The following is a 14,994-nucleotide window of genomic DNA, read 5'->3' on the forward strand; positions in this document are numbered from 1 at the left end:
TTTTTATGGCCAGTTTAATTGTTGTCAGTGACTGGTCAAGGGATTAAATGAAATCCACCTGTTTTCAATGCTGCTTGGGGAATTTTTATGTATGAAGAATGTTTTTATGCATGTTATAAACAAAACAGGGTTGATTTACACCAGCTACTGTAACAGGAAGCATTACAGAGTGAAATCAATTGCAACATAACACGCAATTGCTGCAGGCAACGAAATTAAAGTAAAATTCATTCTTCTCATTGCAACTTTTTACAGTGCTTTTTACAGTCATTGCTTAAGAAAATTGTGAAATAGTGGGAGAAGTTTCAGGTCTGTTTGAATCTTTGAATGTGTTCAAATTGACTGAGGGGAAATTTGAGTTCAATACATGGAAGGAATTGCTCCCTGTGAGGGTGGTGAGGCCTTGGTACAAGGTGGTCAAAGAAGCTGTGGCTGTCCCTGGATCCCTGGAAGTGTCCGAGGCCAGTTTGGATGGGGTTTGGAGCAACCTGGGATGGTAGGAGGTGTTCCTGCCCATGGAAAGGGTAGAACTGCATGAGTTTTTTAAGGTCCTTTCCAACCCAAACCATTCTGGGACTCCATTATATAATTTACTTTGCTCACCTTCCTTTATCTTTTTGCAGGGAACAGACCCTGGGAACAACATTTGCCTTGTCCATCCCCTGGGCCCTTCCCAGATCTCCATGACTTTCAGAGGTGATGGACAGGTCTTGCAAGGACTTCAGCCAGCACTCTGGCCACCACTAAATGCCACCCATTCAGATCCCATGGACTTTAAGGGAGAAGGTTCCTTGAGAGACCCTGAGTCAACTCCCTTCCAGCACAGGTGGATCCCCTCTTCCTTGAGCCCCATATCTAAGCTCTGGAGCCTGGAGACCTTCCTGGTGAACAGTGATGCAAAGTAGACAGAGTCCCTCATTCACACCTGCATCAACAGTCACTAAGTCCTCTGCCCCACTCAGACACGTTTTCCTTGTCCAGCTATACTGCCCATGTAGGTTTAGAAAACTCTTCTTGCTGCCCTTGACCCAATCCATTGAGCTGTGGCTTTCCTGATGGTACCCCAGCATGCCTGGGCCATATGTCCCAGTCCCTTTCTTTGCAGACTGTCCCTGCTCCCAGCTCTGTGTCCTCCCTCCTCAGTCTGGACCTCAGTGTAGACCAGGCTGCCATGAACTTCCACATCCCCAGACCAGACTTCCTATTTTTGTAAGAACTTGCTTTCAGTTTTGAACAGACAAAATGTCTCAAGGCAGAGATTTCCTTCTCTCTTTAGACCTAAAAGCACATTGTGACACTTGAATTTCTGCTTTCTCATTGTACTGGGGGATCTTCAGCTCCAGCTACAGCTTCAGCTACTGTGTCTTCAGCTTCTCACCCGGCTATTAACCCTGTCAAATAATCAAGATGGTATTTGGATGAATGTTCTCTTGTAAGTGGTGCTACTGAATCAGAAATTACCAGGTGAGAGTATTTAGATCTGCCATGAATGTTTATAGAAGTGAAGAAGCCTAAGAAACTTTGCTTACACATGAAAAGAAGTTTTAAAAGTGTTTATTCTAGAAGGCTGAGTTTAACTCTGATCTCATTGTATGATGCTGTTGATATTCTGCAGGCCTGGGCAGATCCCTGGACATTTTTGCTGTGACCATGGTGACATTTACATGCCAAGTTTAAGGGGAAATAGTGACATAGACTCATTTATTTGTATACATTCTCATCTAATGCATTAATCCATGTTTACATACCTGCAGTGTGAGCCACCTGGTAAACATCAAAACCTGAGGAGAACACAAGATATTGGTCCATGGCTTTGCTGAGTTCCTTCTCAGGAAGTAACAGGCCTGTGCTGCTGCTTGGTGGCCAACAGTTTGATTTCCATTGTAAGGAAATGAAGCCTGGATAAGAAGGAGGTGCTCGAGCACCGAACAGATTAAAGGATTAAAGAATTTTCTGCGCTTTGTTGCCTTCCCTCTCTAGAGGGAATAAATCTTTGATTCTAGTTCCTACAGTTTTTGAGTATGTGGCCCTTAGACAGATGTTTCATATGTTTTCATACACTTCTAGGCACATATTTATTAGCTCCTCAGATGCAGAGAATTGAATTAGTTAATTAATTAATTAAGAAGCTGTGACTGCCCCATCCCTGGAAGTGTTCTAGGCCGGGTTGAAAAAGGTTTGGAGCAACCTGGTGTTCGTAGGTTCATTTGTTCTCAAGCTTTAACAATTGAAACAGTTTTTACAGAGTTCTGCTGAAAGGTTGATCTCATCCAGGCTCTGTATCAGGGAAATCACTCGCCATGGTCTGCGCTGACACTGTGCGAGTCGCGCTGGCTGCCAGCACCACCCCATGCCTTCTCTTTGTGTAGGGCGCCAAAAAAAAGAAAAGCTGATAACACTGCTTTTGTCCTTCTGTCTGCAGCACGGCTGGCTAAAAGCAGCTGAGCAAAGTGCATTGTGAGCCATGCCAAGATAGCCACAGGCACATGGTGCTGCCCCGGCTGCACCAATTTTGGCCAACAAGTCCAGGCCATGTGGCTGCTCCCAGCCTGAGGGCCGCCTCCAGCATCAGCCATGGCACCATTCCCAGCACTGGTCCTGGCTGCATGGTAGCTCCTGGCATTGGGATGGCCCCAGGTGGCATGGCCCAGTGGCATTGCCAGGAATAAAAGGACCAGCAGGCTCTGCTGGGAAGGGGCCAGAGCTGCTCCACCAGGACAGGGCCTGGCAGGCTCTCCTTGAAGGGGCCTCAACTCCTCCACAAGGACACGGCCTGACAGGCTCTCCAGGAATGTGCCCCATCTCCTCCACCAGGACAGGGCCTAGCAGGCTCTCTGGGAAGGGGCCCCATCTCCTCCACCAGGATGGAGCCCGGCAGGCTCTCTGGGAAGGGGCCCCAGCTGCTCCAGCAGGACAGGGACCAGCAGGCTCTCCAGGAAGGGGCCCCAGCTGCTCAGGATGGAGCCCGGTAGGCCCTCCAGGAAGAGGCCAGTGCCCCAGCAGAGCCCAACCCAGCCCCACCAGGCCTCACAGGCCATGCAGGGCCAGCCCGGCCAGTGCCCAGTTACCTGGTCAAAGGCTGGAAGCAAGAGAGAGCTTCCCAGGGTTTGTTCATTCTTACATGCATTTTCACATAGATGTCTCCAGCTTTCTTAAATGGTTTAACCATGTGTCAATATTCAGAACCAGCCAGCTGATTGGTTCTGTTGGATCTGAGGGAGCTGTTAGCAGGCCTCGTGGAGAATCACTTCCTAACTGATGGATTTTCTCTTTAACTAAAAACCAAGCTATGTTAAACCACAACAGCGTGATAGGTTTTTTTCTCGACCATGCAACAGGAATGAGTTGGTAGTGTGGACAACAACAGAGAAACAAAAGCAAGTGATGTGAAAGATCTTACTTCACTGGTGTGTGTGTGGTGAGGTGTCCAACTCAGGAACCAGTAATTTGTTTCAAAGGTTTTCTCTATTTCATGCCCTTGATGGAGATGACTCAGATGAGAAATTTCCCGAAATTTCCCTTGGCAGGTTATTGCACCGTTTTATAGCCTACCAGCATGAACAATACTTTTGTGAAGATGCTAAGCCCTTAAAAATATGGATTTATGAAAGTTTTGTATGAGCTAATGTGGGTTCTGCAATAACGTGGTGGCATAAATGGAATTTCCTTGGAATATAGTCTTGAGGCTGCTCTCATCCAAGCAGGAGCTGTTTGGACAGAAGCAGAGAAGTGTCCTTGCAGAAGGAAATCCCTGCATGGCACTGGTGTGGTGCTGGTGTCAGTGCTCAGGTCACTGCCTTGGAAAAAGCTTTTAGGAGGCCAGAGTAGCTGAGGCTGCAGATACTTAAATTTGTCCTCTATCTATGGCAGCAACTCTTATTTTCAGGGTTTGTCTTGTGCTCCCAGCCCAGGCCCATAGCGTAAGGGTGACCATACTGACTTACATTTATTTGTTGTTATTAATCAATGAATGGCCCTTCTTCCTTTAATCCAACTAGTTATTACATGATTTGGGCTTTGCCATTACACCAAAATGTCGTGCAGCTTTACAAGTTGTTTGGAAAATGTCAGCCTTTTGTTTTAGAATTGCATCAGGTCAGCTGAATAGGCCTCAAGCTGGGTCAGGAGAAGCAGTGACTACTCCACTGCCAGTCACCTTCCAAATGCCACCTGCTCATGTCTGCGTCATGGGTGAAGCTCTGGGCTGGCCCCAGAGGTGACCTGCTTTGAGCTACAGGTTGGACCAGGGACTTCCTGAGGTCACTTCCAGATTGGGTTTTCCTAGAAGCCAGTTTCTCCCACCAGCTCTCTTCCAAAAATATAATATATACTAAATAGATAATAGATAACCACAGAACGGCACAGTTCCCACTATTATCACAAATATTCTGAGTTGGAAGGGACCCACAAGGATTATCAAGTCCAACTCTTCAGTGAATGGCTGCACAGATCTACTTCAAAACCTTGGTGCTATCAGCACCATGCTCTGACCAACTGAGTTAATCTAATCTAATCTAATCTATATATCCAAGTGTCTCAGGTCCTGGCATGACTTGGTCCATAGTACTTGTCTTCCACACAGATCTTTGTCTACATCTGCAGGTTGGCCAGCAGCCAACATTGAGATTGGGTCTCCTCAGGTGACGACTGGAGTTTTTTGTCATATTTCTGCCAGACATGCAAGGCAAAACTGATTAGGAAAATTAATTCTGTTGCCAAAACTTTGCCCTGAAGGATTGTTCTGTCCTGGGAGCATTTCTTCACGTAGACAATGTTCATGAAGACAAGGAACCTCGACAACTGCACACGTGTCCTCGTGCCTGGGAGCAAATTACCTCAGGTCTCTAATGACTTCTCCTGATGATCCTGAAAGGCATTTTTCTCCTCTATCATCAGTTTCAAAAGTTAGCCAGTCCTTGGTATTTCCTTTAGGGATTTAAGCTCATGGAGAAGCAGTTATAGATTATTTCATTTCAGCCTGTGAGATGAACACACAGATGCTGCACTAATACTGGTGAAATAAGGTTTTCCATCAGGAATGAGAGAAGGAATGTTTGAACAGGCTTCAGGCTTTGGATCCAGACTTGCCTCATTGTGCTAAACTTGCTTACGCACACCTGAGCTGTCTGCTGGACAGCCCTGCTGTCTGCTTCTGGTCAAAGAAAGATTTGGGGTTGATGATTCACAGCAGGCAGAGAAATCAGTCGTGAAGGTGAAGCTTCTCTTAATTCCGGCTATTGATGCACGCAATCCATTGACTCAAAACAGGTCAGGAGCAATGGATGACATTTACATGTGTAATTACATTATACACATAATCCGCTGCTCTCAGAAACCTTTCAGGTGGCATTGTTAGCAGTCCTTTGTTTGGATTTAAATTGAGTTTATAACATGTCCATACTCTCCATGATACATAGCGTTACTGCACTCCTCATTTACAGTACTTCAGGTGAGGTGATAATGGGTAAAAGTAAACCAGATAAATCACATTTTGCCAGGCAGCTACGATCAGGTGGGGTCAGTACAGGCTTTCATTTTCTTGGGCGGAAGGAAAATCCTTGTGTGGAGTGTGAGCTGAGTCTGGGTGTGCTGCGCTAGCACCACGTCACTGAGCAGAGCAGCGCATGGAAAACCCATCCGGCTGCATCCCTGCCTTCCCCAGGAACTCACACTTCTTCACCAACCAGCGCCAAGCGATGTCACAGCCCAGGAATTGAAAAAAAAAAAAGGCAACAAAAGAAATCATTGGTGCTGTTCCAAAGTGCTGGAACAAGAGTGGAGTTACGCCACTCCTCTGGAGCTGGACAAAGAGGGATGGGGCTGCGAGAAGCTTTCCAAGCACTGTGATACAAATCCTGGCTCTTTAAGCCTTTCACAAGGTCCTTCTAACCTCGCTCTCGTAGCATTTTGGCTGCAAACTGCAGCGATTTCAAGTTTATTGGGATTCTCTCACTACTTCTAGCTTGCAATGAGGTGATTATGCTCCTCTTTTTTATTTGCCCCATAAAGTATTTCACTCTGGGTACTTTCTCCTGGCATGAGTGACAGCATGAGAGCACATAAACAGTTTCTGCCTTCATAATTTTTATCTTTTTTGGTTATTTTATACATACAAATCTCTCTAAAAGCCAGGAAAGTTACAATTCCATATTATGTAGAATCATAGAATTCCAGAATATCCTGAGTTGGAAGGGACCTAAAAAGCTCATAGAAGTACAGCTTTGATGTAATTTGATGTAATGTAAGGAGGAACCATGACATTTTCATCGTATTCTGTCACTACCAAGTGCCCCAGTCGATATTTCTCCCTCTGCTTTAGTGTAAGTCACAGATGATTTAGGCAGCCTTAGGGAGCTTTACAATTTCAGATGATTTCAGAAAATTTTCCAAAAATTGTATAGTTTTACACAGCCAAGTTGGTCTGAATCATCCTCTGTAGGTGCACAGCTCTGTCCACTGACTATACTGGGGAGAAAAGACTTTTTTTTGTCTTCTGACTCACAGCTCAGTTGTCTTTGCAAAGCAACCGGAGAAGGATCAGACAGGAGGTGGGCCGTGGGTTTGCCTCCTTCCTCAGGGGGAAGAAATTCCTGGGATTTGTCAAAAGGAGCCGTGCTGGCTCTGACAGACAAATCTCTCTGGGAGAGCCACCAGAACCAAGGGCTGTTCTGTAAAAGGGAAAGGAAAAGAAAATAGCAAGGAAGAGCTGGAAAGCAGAGGTGGTGAAGTGAGGGCGGGAAGCTCCACAATGGCCCTGCAGATGTGCCGGGTGAGCCGGCCCAAGGGGGCTGTCCTTGCAGGCAGCTGTAGCTCCTGGGGGACAGTTGAATGTCCATGTCATACCTGTCAGCCCTTTCTGCCCCCTTTCCTGATGGTCTTTTCCAGCTGGCAGTGTGGACATGGTGTGATGTCCACTGCTGACCGTTCCTGCTCAGTGACTGTTTGCCCACTCTCAAATGCCTCTGCTGCTTATTCCTTCCCAGAGCCGTCCCCTTCCTCCATTGCCCTCATTCCTTTGCTCTCAGCAGCTCCTTTTTTCCCTTTTTTCTTTGCTTTCTCTTCATCACTCCTGTTCCTCTTCTTCCTTTGCTCCATATTCTGCCTCCTTGTAATTTTTTTTCCTACACAAGGAAAGCCACCACAGTTTGGATGCTTTGTTTCTCTGCTGAGTTGTGTCTTCCTGAAAAGGAAGCCCTTCATATGAAGGTCTGTGTTGATACTTTTTGTTTCTGGACCACAAGAGCTGCTGTCCATGGAGGCCTCTGGACACCATGAGAATATGAACAATGATAATTAATGGAGCACTGCATGCATTGAAAAGGTGGAAGAACTGATGACACAGGGCTGATGCTTGAGACCCTTAAGGAAAGGCTGCTGAGATGTTTCTCCTGCAGTTGTGGAGCAGTTCTCAATGCGATGCCCTTTCCCATATCCTTCTTCTAGAACATGCCCAACCAAGAGTTCTGGGGTTCATCCCCACACTGTGGTTACGGGTCTACTCAACCAACTGAGCTCGTGGAGCTCTTCCAAAGGCACTGAGCCAAGCAGGGAATGCTGGCCATTAAAATGTGTATCTGATCAGCACAGCCTTTCCAGGAAATTTCTCCAGGTCTTTGTGCCTGCAGAGAGCCCTGCTAGAGGAGAGGGGAGTAGGGAAACACTGGGAATGGCAGGAGGGAGCAGGGAGCTCTTCTGCCCTCATCCAGGATGTGCCTCCTTTGTCTGGGCTTTTGGAGCAGTAGTCAAACTCCAAATAATTAAATTTAAAGCTCCACAGCAGTTGGACCGCCAGTCTTGCTGCCAGGACACCCGAGGTCAGCCCTGCTGACTTTAGGCACCTGTAGGGCTCTTTTCTCCCCCACTTTCTTTCTCCCCCACTTTCCTGTTGTTCATGAACCCCTGGGTGATGTGCTCAACTTGGTGCCCTTTAGGGGTGTCCTTTGAGAAGTGCACAGAAGATGCCAGGGGTTTCTTCACACTTGGGACGTGCTGGGGTGACCCTCCCACTGTGCTGTTCCCAGCACCCACTGCCCTGTGGTGGGAACCCCAAGGACCAAGGCATCACAAAAAGGGCTGGGTTTGGTTAATATTCCCAAGGGTCTCGTAACTCTGGGATCTCTTCTGACCCCACAGGCAGCCCAAATCTCCCTTTCCTGTCAGACCACAGACTGCCTCACTCCCTGTGCAGGGACCACTCTGTGACCAGGATCTGCTTCGTGACTCCAGGGTTGGGCCTATGATTGGCTGCATCCCCCCAGCATTCCAGGGCTCTGTTCTGCACCAGGCTCTGGGAAGGAGAGGAGGAGGGAGCCTTGGTGCCATAGCAGAGCGTGCACCCCTCACGTCCTGCCCTCCCGGAGTGCGTCAGATGTGCCACGTAGGGCTTGAAAGTATGAACGGGTTGGTGTCTCTATCTTCACACGCCTTCACAGGCTGACATCAGAGTCAGAACAAACAAATAGGTAGGGTTTTTCCTACCCAATTTAAATTAATTTGGGTTGCTTCCCAGAGGCAGTTTTGCTGTGCTCTAGCATGACTTTTTGCGCTTGACAATGGTTCCACTTTGCATATAGGGGGAATTTTCAAACCTTTCTCCTTGTCCCAGTTCATTTGAGAGCCGCATTAAATATCTTAATTTTCCTTAGGCTTTCAAACCCCAAACAGCTTATACATACCATGTTAAACATCTTTTTTTTTTCTATGATAATTGAAGAAATATGATCCATGTGGTGCAATCATATTTTAGCCTTTTGTTTCCTTTTACAGCATTGTGGTTCTGGGAATACACTGCCCAGGCGATGCTCTCCCTGCCAACTGGGCCAATGAACTCTGCTCCAGGACTAATGGTAAGCAGAAGATCTGTCATCCTACAAAAACGTTCCTATTTTATGATGGAAGAGAAATAGAAACTTAAAGTTGTGGGGTTTTACCGTGCAACGGTGATTTTATTGGGAGTTAATGTACTTACCTGGAGGACTAAGGTGTCACAAAAGCTCATCCCAAGCACTGGCCCAGGAGAGGTTAAACCTCTGCTCTCTCTGGCAGATGGAGGGGAGCGGGAAGGCCTCAGCTGTGTTTTGACCAACACATTCCTTGCTAGACCTGAGAAACACTTCCCAAGGACACTTTAGTTGAATTTGGCTTTTCTCCAAAGTATTACATTCCAACAAAAGACAGATTTGTCTGAAAACTTCCATGGGCTCAAGCTGAGAGGTTTCCTTGCTTCCCAAGAACACAAAGGAGATGGAAATGAGCTCCTGTTTGCTCTGGTGGGGTGGGGGCAAAAGGGGATTCCAGCTCTGGGTGAATGTGGCTCCACACGTCCGCTCCTTACTCATCCTGAGGCCACTCAGGATGCGTAATGCCAGAGCAAAATAAACTTCACCTTAAAGATGCTTTTGTTGGAGATCAGGAAAAGTCCAGGGCCCAGCTTGAGTCCAAAGGAGTTTCCTCAGCACTGGCTGTGGCCCACGACATCTGAACAGAGAACAGAGCAATTCCATCCTTGTGTCTGCAGACAGTACAGGGGGGTGGAACAAGAAGATCTAAATCATTCCATGATCCTATGACTTTGTGATTAGGGATGGGAAGGTTAAGATTTTGGCTGGACATGCAGGGACATTTTAATAAGATAGTAAATATTTTTTTTACAAAAAGGAAAAAAATTAACTTGAGAGTAAAATCCCACATTGCTTTTCTCAATGCTGCACTCAGGCAGGGGAACCTCAGCACTGCCCTCCCATGGGGATTTTTCCTATTGTGTTCCCCTGTTATAATTTATGTATTTATTTATTTTAAAATTGGTTTCATCGCACCTCTTCTGATTTCTGATATAATTGTGAAGTAGGACTTATTGTCTGACATGCAGTTCCTTGTCTCAGTAGGTCTGTATTTCCTTCAAACTTAACTTTCATTCATTGCCAGATCTCCACGTTTTATTCTATTCTAAATCAAAAATGTTCTTTTTCTTATAATATATTCTTACTTAAGCACTAAACATATGTTCTTGTTTAAATACTAAGCAAGAAGCCTAAAAGAGTTTTTATCATAGTCTGCAGAGGAGTATTTTACATTATGAAGATCAAAACTTGGAAGATGTTTATTATAACTTTTAATACTGGATTTGGAGACACACTCCTGCTCTTACCTAAAAAGCAATAAACACAAAGCAGCTCTCCCTTTCCCCTGGGAATGGTCCCCATATTCCTCCTTTAAGAATACATCTGAGGATAGAACTGGAAAAGTATTGTCTGGAAAAAAGAAAAAAGGAGAGGCTCCAAGTCCAAATTTTCACTTTTTCAATCTTTTAGATAGATTTTAGATTGGTGAAAATTAGCTCAATAAAATTACAAAGCAAAATTTGCAGAAAATGCGACTTATGTGAACTTGTTTTACAAGTAAATGCACTTTACTTCTTATCACCTTGGAGTCTGTGCCCTGTCAGGGTTATGAGAAGCAGGGAGGGGAAATGAGGTGGGGGCTTGTTAGGGGAATCAAAGTGTGCAGTCATTATTTTTGATTAAACATCACCAGTGGAGTAAGAAGAACCTGATTTGAGGAGAATTGAGCCTGGCTGTGAACTGGAAGGTGGGGCTGGCTTTGTGCAAGTCAGGCAATGATGGATTTCTCTGTCAAAGTGTGTGCATTTATGGCCCTTTAGTAATAAAGAACTTTAATCATAACCTCCCATGTTGCCTACCCATTCAGGTGCTGTTCATGAGTAATGTATCTTCTTTTTTAAAGGATGGATCTCCCTGTAAAAATGGGGCTAGAGGCAAATAAATAAAAATTTTATTAGTCACTCAAGATAATTTACCTGACTTCCAGTTCCCCCAGTAAATTTTGTAGTTACTGAGGATGAGCAAACAGATTTAATGCGATGAGGAATGGCACATCCTTCCCTCAATGTATTTTTTTCTCAGACAAACTATTATGAAATCATTCCTCCTTCTGTCTTCTGGTTCCTGGTCTCTAAGTGAAGAGGACAAAAAAGTTTAAAAAGAATTCAAATTCTATTTTGGAGTGTGGTCTTGAGGTATCTGTCTGAAATCAGAAGTGACAGAAATCTCATGGGAACCTATTCTAGGGAGCTTCCCTCTTCATTTTTGCAATGTCAGGAGATGCAGACAAGCTCTTGACTTTTTCAGAAGTCAGTTCTAAATCTGATACTCAGCTGCAGAAGAGTTTTTCAGGTAGGTTCAGAGCAGAAGCATCCCAAGGTGCTGGTTTGTGTCGAATCACACTGGCACATTTTCAGTCTATAACAAATTCCATAGGGAAAAGGCTTTGCATCTCTCTTGCCATTGCATTTGCTGAAGAAGGAGGGTGGGAAGTGCAAATTATATTTACAACAGGCCAATGCCATGCAAATCATGTGCAGTTTCACCAATGCCACCTTGAACAACTGAAAGCACTGGAGACATGGCTGTTGTATAAACAAATATTAAGGAAAATGATGGTAATGTTCACTAATTTGCAGAGAAGTTTTAAAGGGATTTATGAGAAATATTTGCAACAAAGGGTGAATGAGGAAGTGACTTCAAAGAGGAAATCAACTTCCTAAAAAAGAAAAGGAACCCTGGGGATTTTTATTCTCGATTCACATGAGAAATAGTTTCCTTTTTGCTGCTACTTTTAAAAACATGGTTTGCTATGAACCATTGCCTGCCCTAATTTTTCTTCTATTTAAAGGGATATTTTAACTGAAAAGCCTTACACATTTGGCACCTCCTTCCCAAGTGACCCAGAAAACCTGCCTGTGCTCTGGGGCCGCTGTGGACTTCACTGTCAGACAGAAAATTTCCAGACATGCTTTCAGGACTGCCCAGGAGCTGCAGAAACCAAACTCCTGGGCTCTGCTGAAGCAGAGTCACTTTTCAAGGTCTCATCTTTCCTTGAGTGTTCTGATATTTGTTCTGCAGTTATGGGAGACATTAACCTCATGGATGGTGTTCATATGCCCCTCAAATTTTCCTCTAAATGAGATAAGGATCTTTTTTCTTTATTCAGACTGAGGAAAAGCACATGGAAACTTCAGATCAGTGTTTTATCCATGTCCACCTACTGAGCTGGAGATTCAATTTATAATAGAATGAAAATCATTCCCGATACAGAGTGAAGACTATGTAGAACATACAAGGTTTCTTACTATACAATTATGTCATCTTCTCTTTGGAATGATGCTAAATCCATTTCTTCATTTATAAATAGGTCTTCCTCTTCATAATTAGGTTGGGAAATCTTTTTTCCCCATCCAGCCTGGGTCAGTTATGATGACAAATATTCAAACACTTGACCTAGCAAGCAGTGAAAAGATGGTTCACTGTCCCACTGCCAGAAACACATCCTGAGTTTGCCTGAAATTCTACCAATTCATTGGCTACTCAGAAAACTCAGTCCATTTCTAATTTTAAAGTGTTTTCTTTTGTCATGCCTTCACTGAAATTCTCCATGCTATAAAAATCCCAGCCCTGATTTAGTTGGAATGGTCTCTCCCTCCCTGCCTCTCTGGACGTAATAGCTCTGGATGTGATGGCATCACCACATGGAATATCCCCGCCTTGTGTAAGAGCTGCTATTTCACCTCTGCGCCAGCTCAGCCAGGATTTACTTTAATGAGTACCCACCACTGCTACTTAGAAACTCTGCCATTATTTGTTAGGCAGGATTAATTAATCTTGTCTAGGCAACAAGCTGGAAAGCCACAACTGCAAGGACACTGAGCTGTCTCGGCTCTCAGGGCAGGGTTTTGGAGCTGCTGGAGAACAGCTGTGTTTTGTTTCTCTGTCATGGCTCACTGGAAAGTTTCAGTGCTTAAAATCATATTAAAAAATCCTTTTGCTGGGTTTTTACCACTAATTCCTGGTGCTTCTTGTGGTCTTGGTTTCACCTCCCACCTCTAACGATCTTCCACCATAAATTTGGGGATATCCCTGTTAGCTGAAGCCTGTGCGGCTTGCACGGTGTTCCCTTGATGAATGCCTGTGGAATAATTTCTTTGGGTAGATCTTCCAAAGGGGAAAGGAAGATGAGACCATTTGGGGAAAAGGCTCCCATCTCCACAGCTGCTCAGTGTTCTGGGCATTGCTTCCACTCTTTTAGGAATTTTGGGGTGCGTGTGTGTGTGTGTTTCAAAGGTTTCAGGTGCTCTCAGAGGAAAATCAACCTCAAAAGCAGTGCTTTTGGGGCAGATGAATGGGTGTTAAAGTTCCCTGTCAGCAGGGCAGGTTTGGACAGGGATGCTCGCACACACCTACATCCACCACGGAGTGAGCCTGGGCTACACCTGGTTACTGTGAGAAAATAAAATACAGAGCAGGAATTCAGCTCCCACAGTGCCTTGGAAGGATTGTGGAGTTTGTCCTGAGACAGGAGCGTAAGCTGCTACTTTGATCTTAGAGGTCTTTTCCAACCTTACTGATTCTGTGATTCTATTACGTAAAGATCTGAGGCATTTGCAAGCAAAGCAGGATGCTCCTGGTTGTGTGACACTTTGGGCTTTGCCAGTGGCCTTCTGGTAAGTGTTAAGTAATTTAACATAAAAAATTATATATATATACATATATATTAGAGTTGCAGTTGGTTAGCAGATGCAAAGTGTTTTCAAGGTTTTGTTGATGTGCCCTGCTATGGGCTAGACAGAATCATAGAATCATAGAAACCCAGATTGGCTGGGGTTGGAAGGGACATTAAAGATCATCTCTACCCCCCTGCCACTTCCAGGTTTCCAGGTTGCTCCAAGCCTCATTCAGCCTGGCCTTGGAAACTTCCAGGAATGGGGCATTGACGCAGAGATCCTCAGTGGGTATGGAGTGGGTTGGTTTGAAAGCAGATTCTTTGGACATTATTTGCCTTCTTCCCGCAGGTTTAGGGTTTCCCTGCCTTGCTTTCTCTTCGATGGGGAATGCCTGCTGGATGAAAAGTAACCAGCATGAGTCAAATTCAGAGTGCTCTGTACCCTGCCCTCTCCAATGGCAAACTGGTGAGATCTCACCAGCTTTAACAGGTTCCCTCTCCCAAAGCTGCTCAGCTCCCAACTTGCCCAGGCCACCTCTGGCTCTGCTTTCCTGAGTTTTGGCTGCACATGAATGCTGAGATTTTCAGTGCGGACTCAGGATTTCCAGACAAGAAAATCACAGGAAATGAAATTAATGGAAAGTTGGATTTGGTTTGATTTTGGTTGTTATCTGTATCTTGCCAATATTAATGAAAATATCTGGACTTACTCTGTAGGTAAGCACAGAAGTCCCAGATTTTATGCCAATAGGAAAAAAAACCCAAGAGGATCGGAGAAAAGAATTAAAAATTTAATCCAATTCTGCTGCTCCTCAGTATATTATTTGCAAACTGAAATCCAGATTGAAGGAAGAGGAGCACTCAGCTCTTCCCAAGGAGGGCTTTTCCCCTATGATATTCCTTTGGGATATTGCTACATTTCTGCCTTGTGTGGCCCTTTTCATGCATTTTAGCAAAGGGGGTAAGGTGTCTCAGATCACCTCCTTTTCCACACTTAGAGCATAGGGCTACAGTCTGCTCTTTTCTGTCCTGTATATACATTCCTACAACATTTCAGTGTTTTCCTTCCCAGTCTTCCAAAGGGAACAGCACAGATTTGCAATAAGCTTTCCAGAGGTGTTCACCTATTTCATTGGCTGTGAACAGGCAGGGAACACCTGACAGATCCCTTCCCTCTCTCCAGCCAAGGCAACTGCTGTCTTCTCTGGATTGATGCTGAAAACCAAAGGATTATTTTCTTACAGCTACTTGTTGCAGGAAGATCTCCTGGAATCTGGAAAAGCAGCTGCCTTGGGAGCTCAGCTCAGCTCAGCTCAGCTCAGCTCAGGTGCAGAACCCAATCTTGTCAGGTGCCTGCAGGGTTCCAACTCAGCGCATGCAAGGAATTCCTACGCAGTGGGCAGAGAGGAAGTGATGCTGGGGAAAGCCCTTGGCAGGGATGGGAGGTGACCTGCTCCCAAAGCACGGAGCTCTCCTGAG

This window comes from Geospiza fortis, unplaced genomic scaffold (assembly GCF_000277835.1).
Source record: "Geospiza fortis unplaced genomic scaffold, GeoFor_1.0 scaffold229, whole genome shotgun sequence".
NCBI lineage: Eukaryota > Metazoa > Chordata > Aves > Passeriformes > Thraupidae > Geospiza > Geospiza fortis.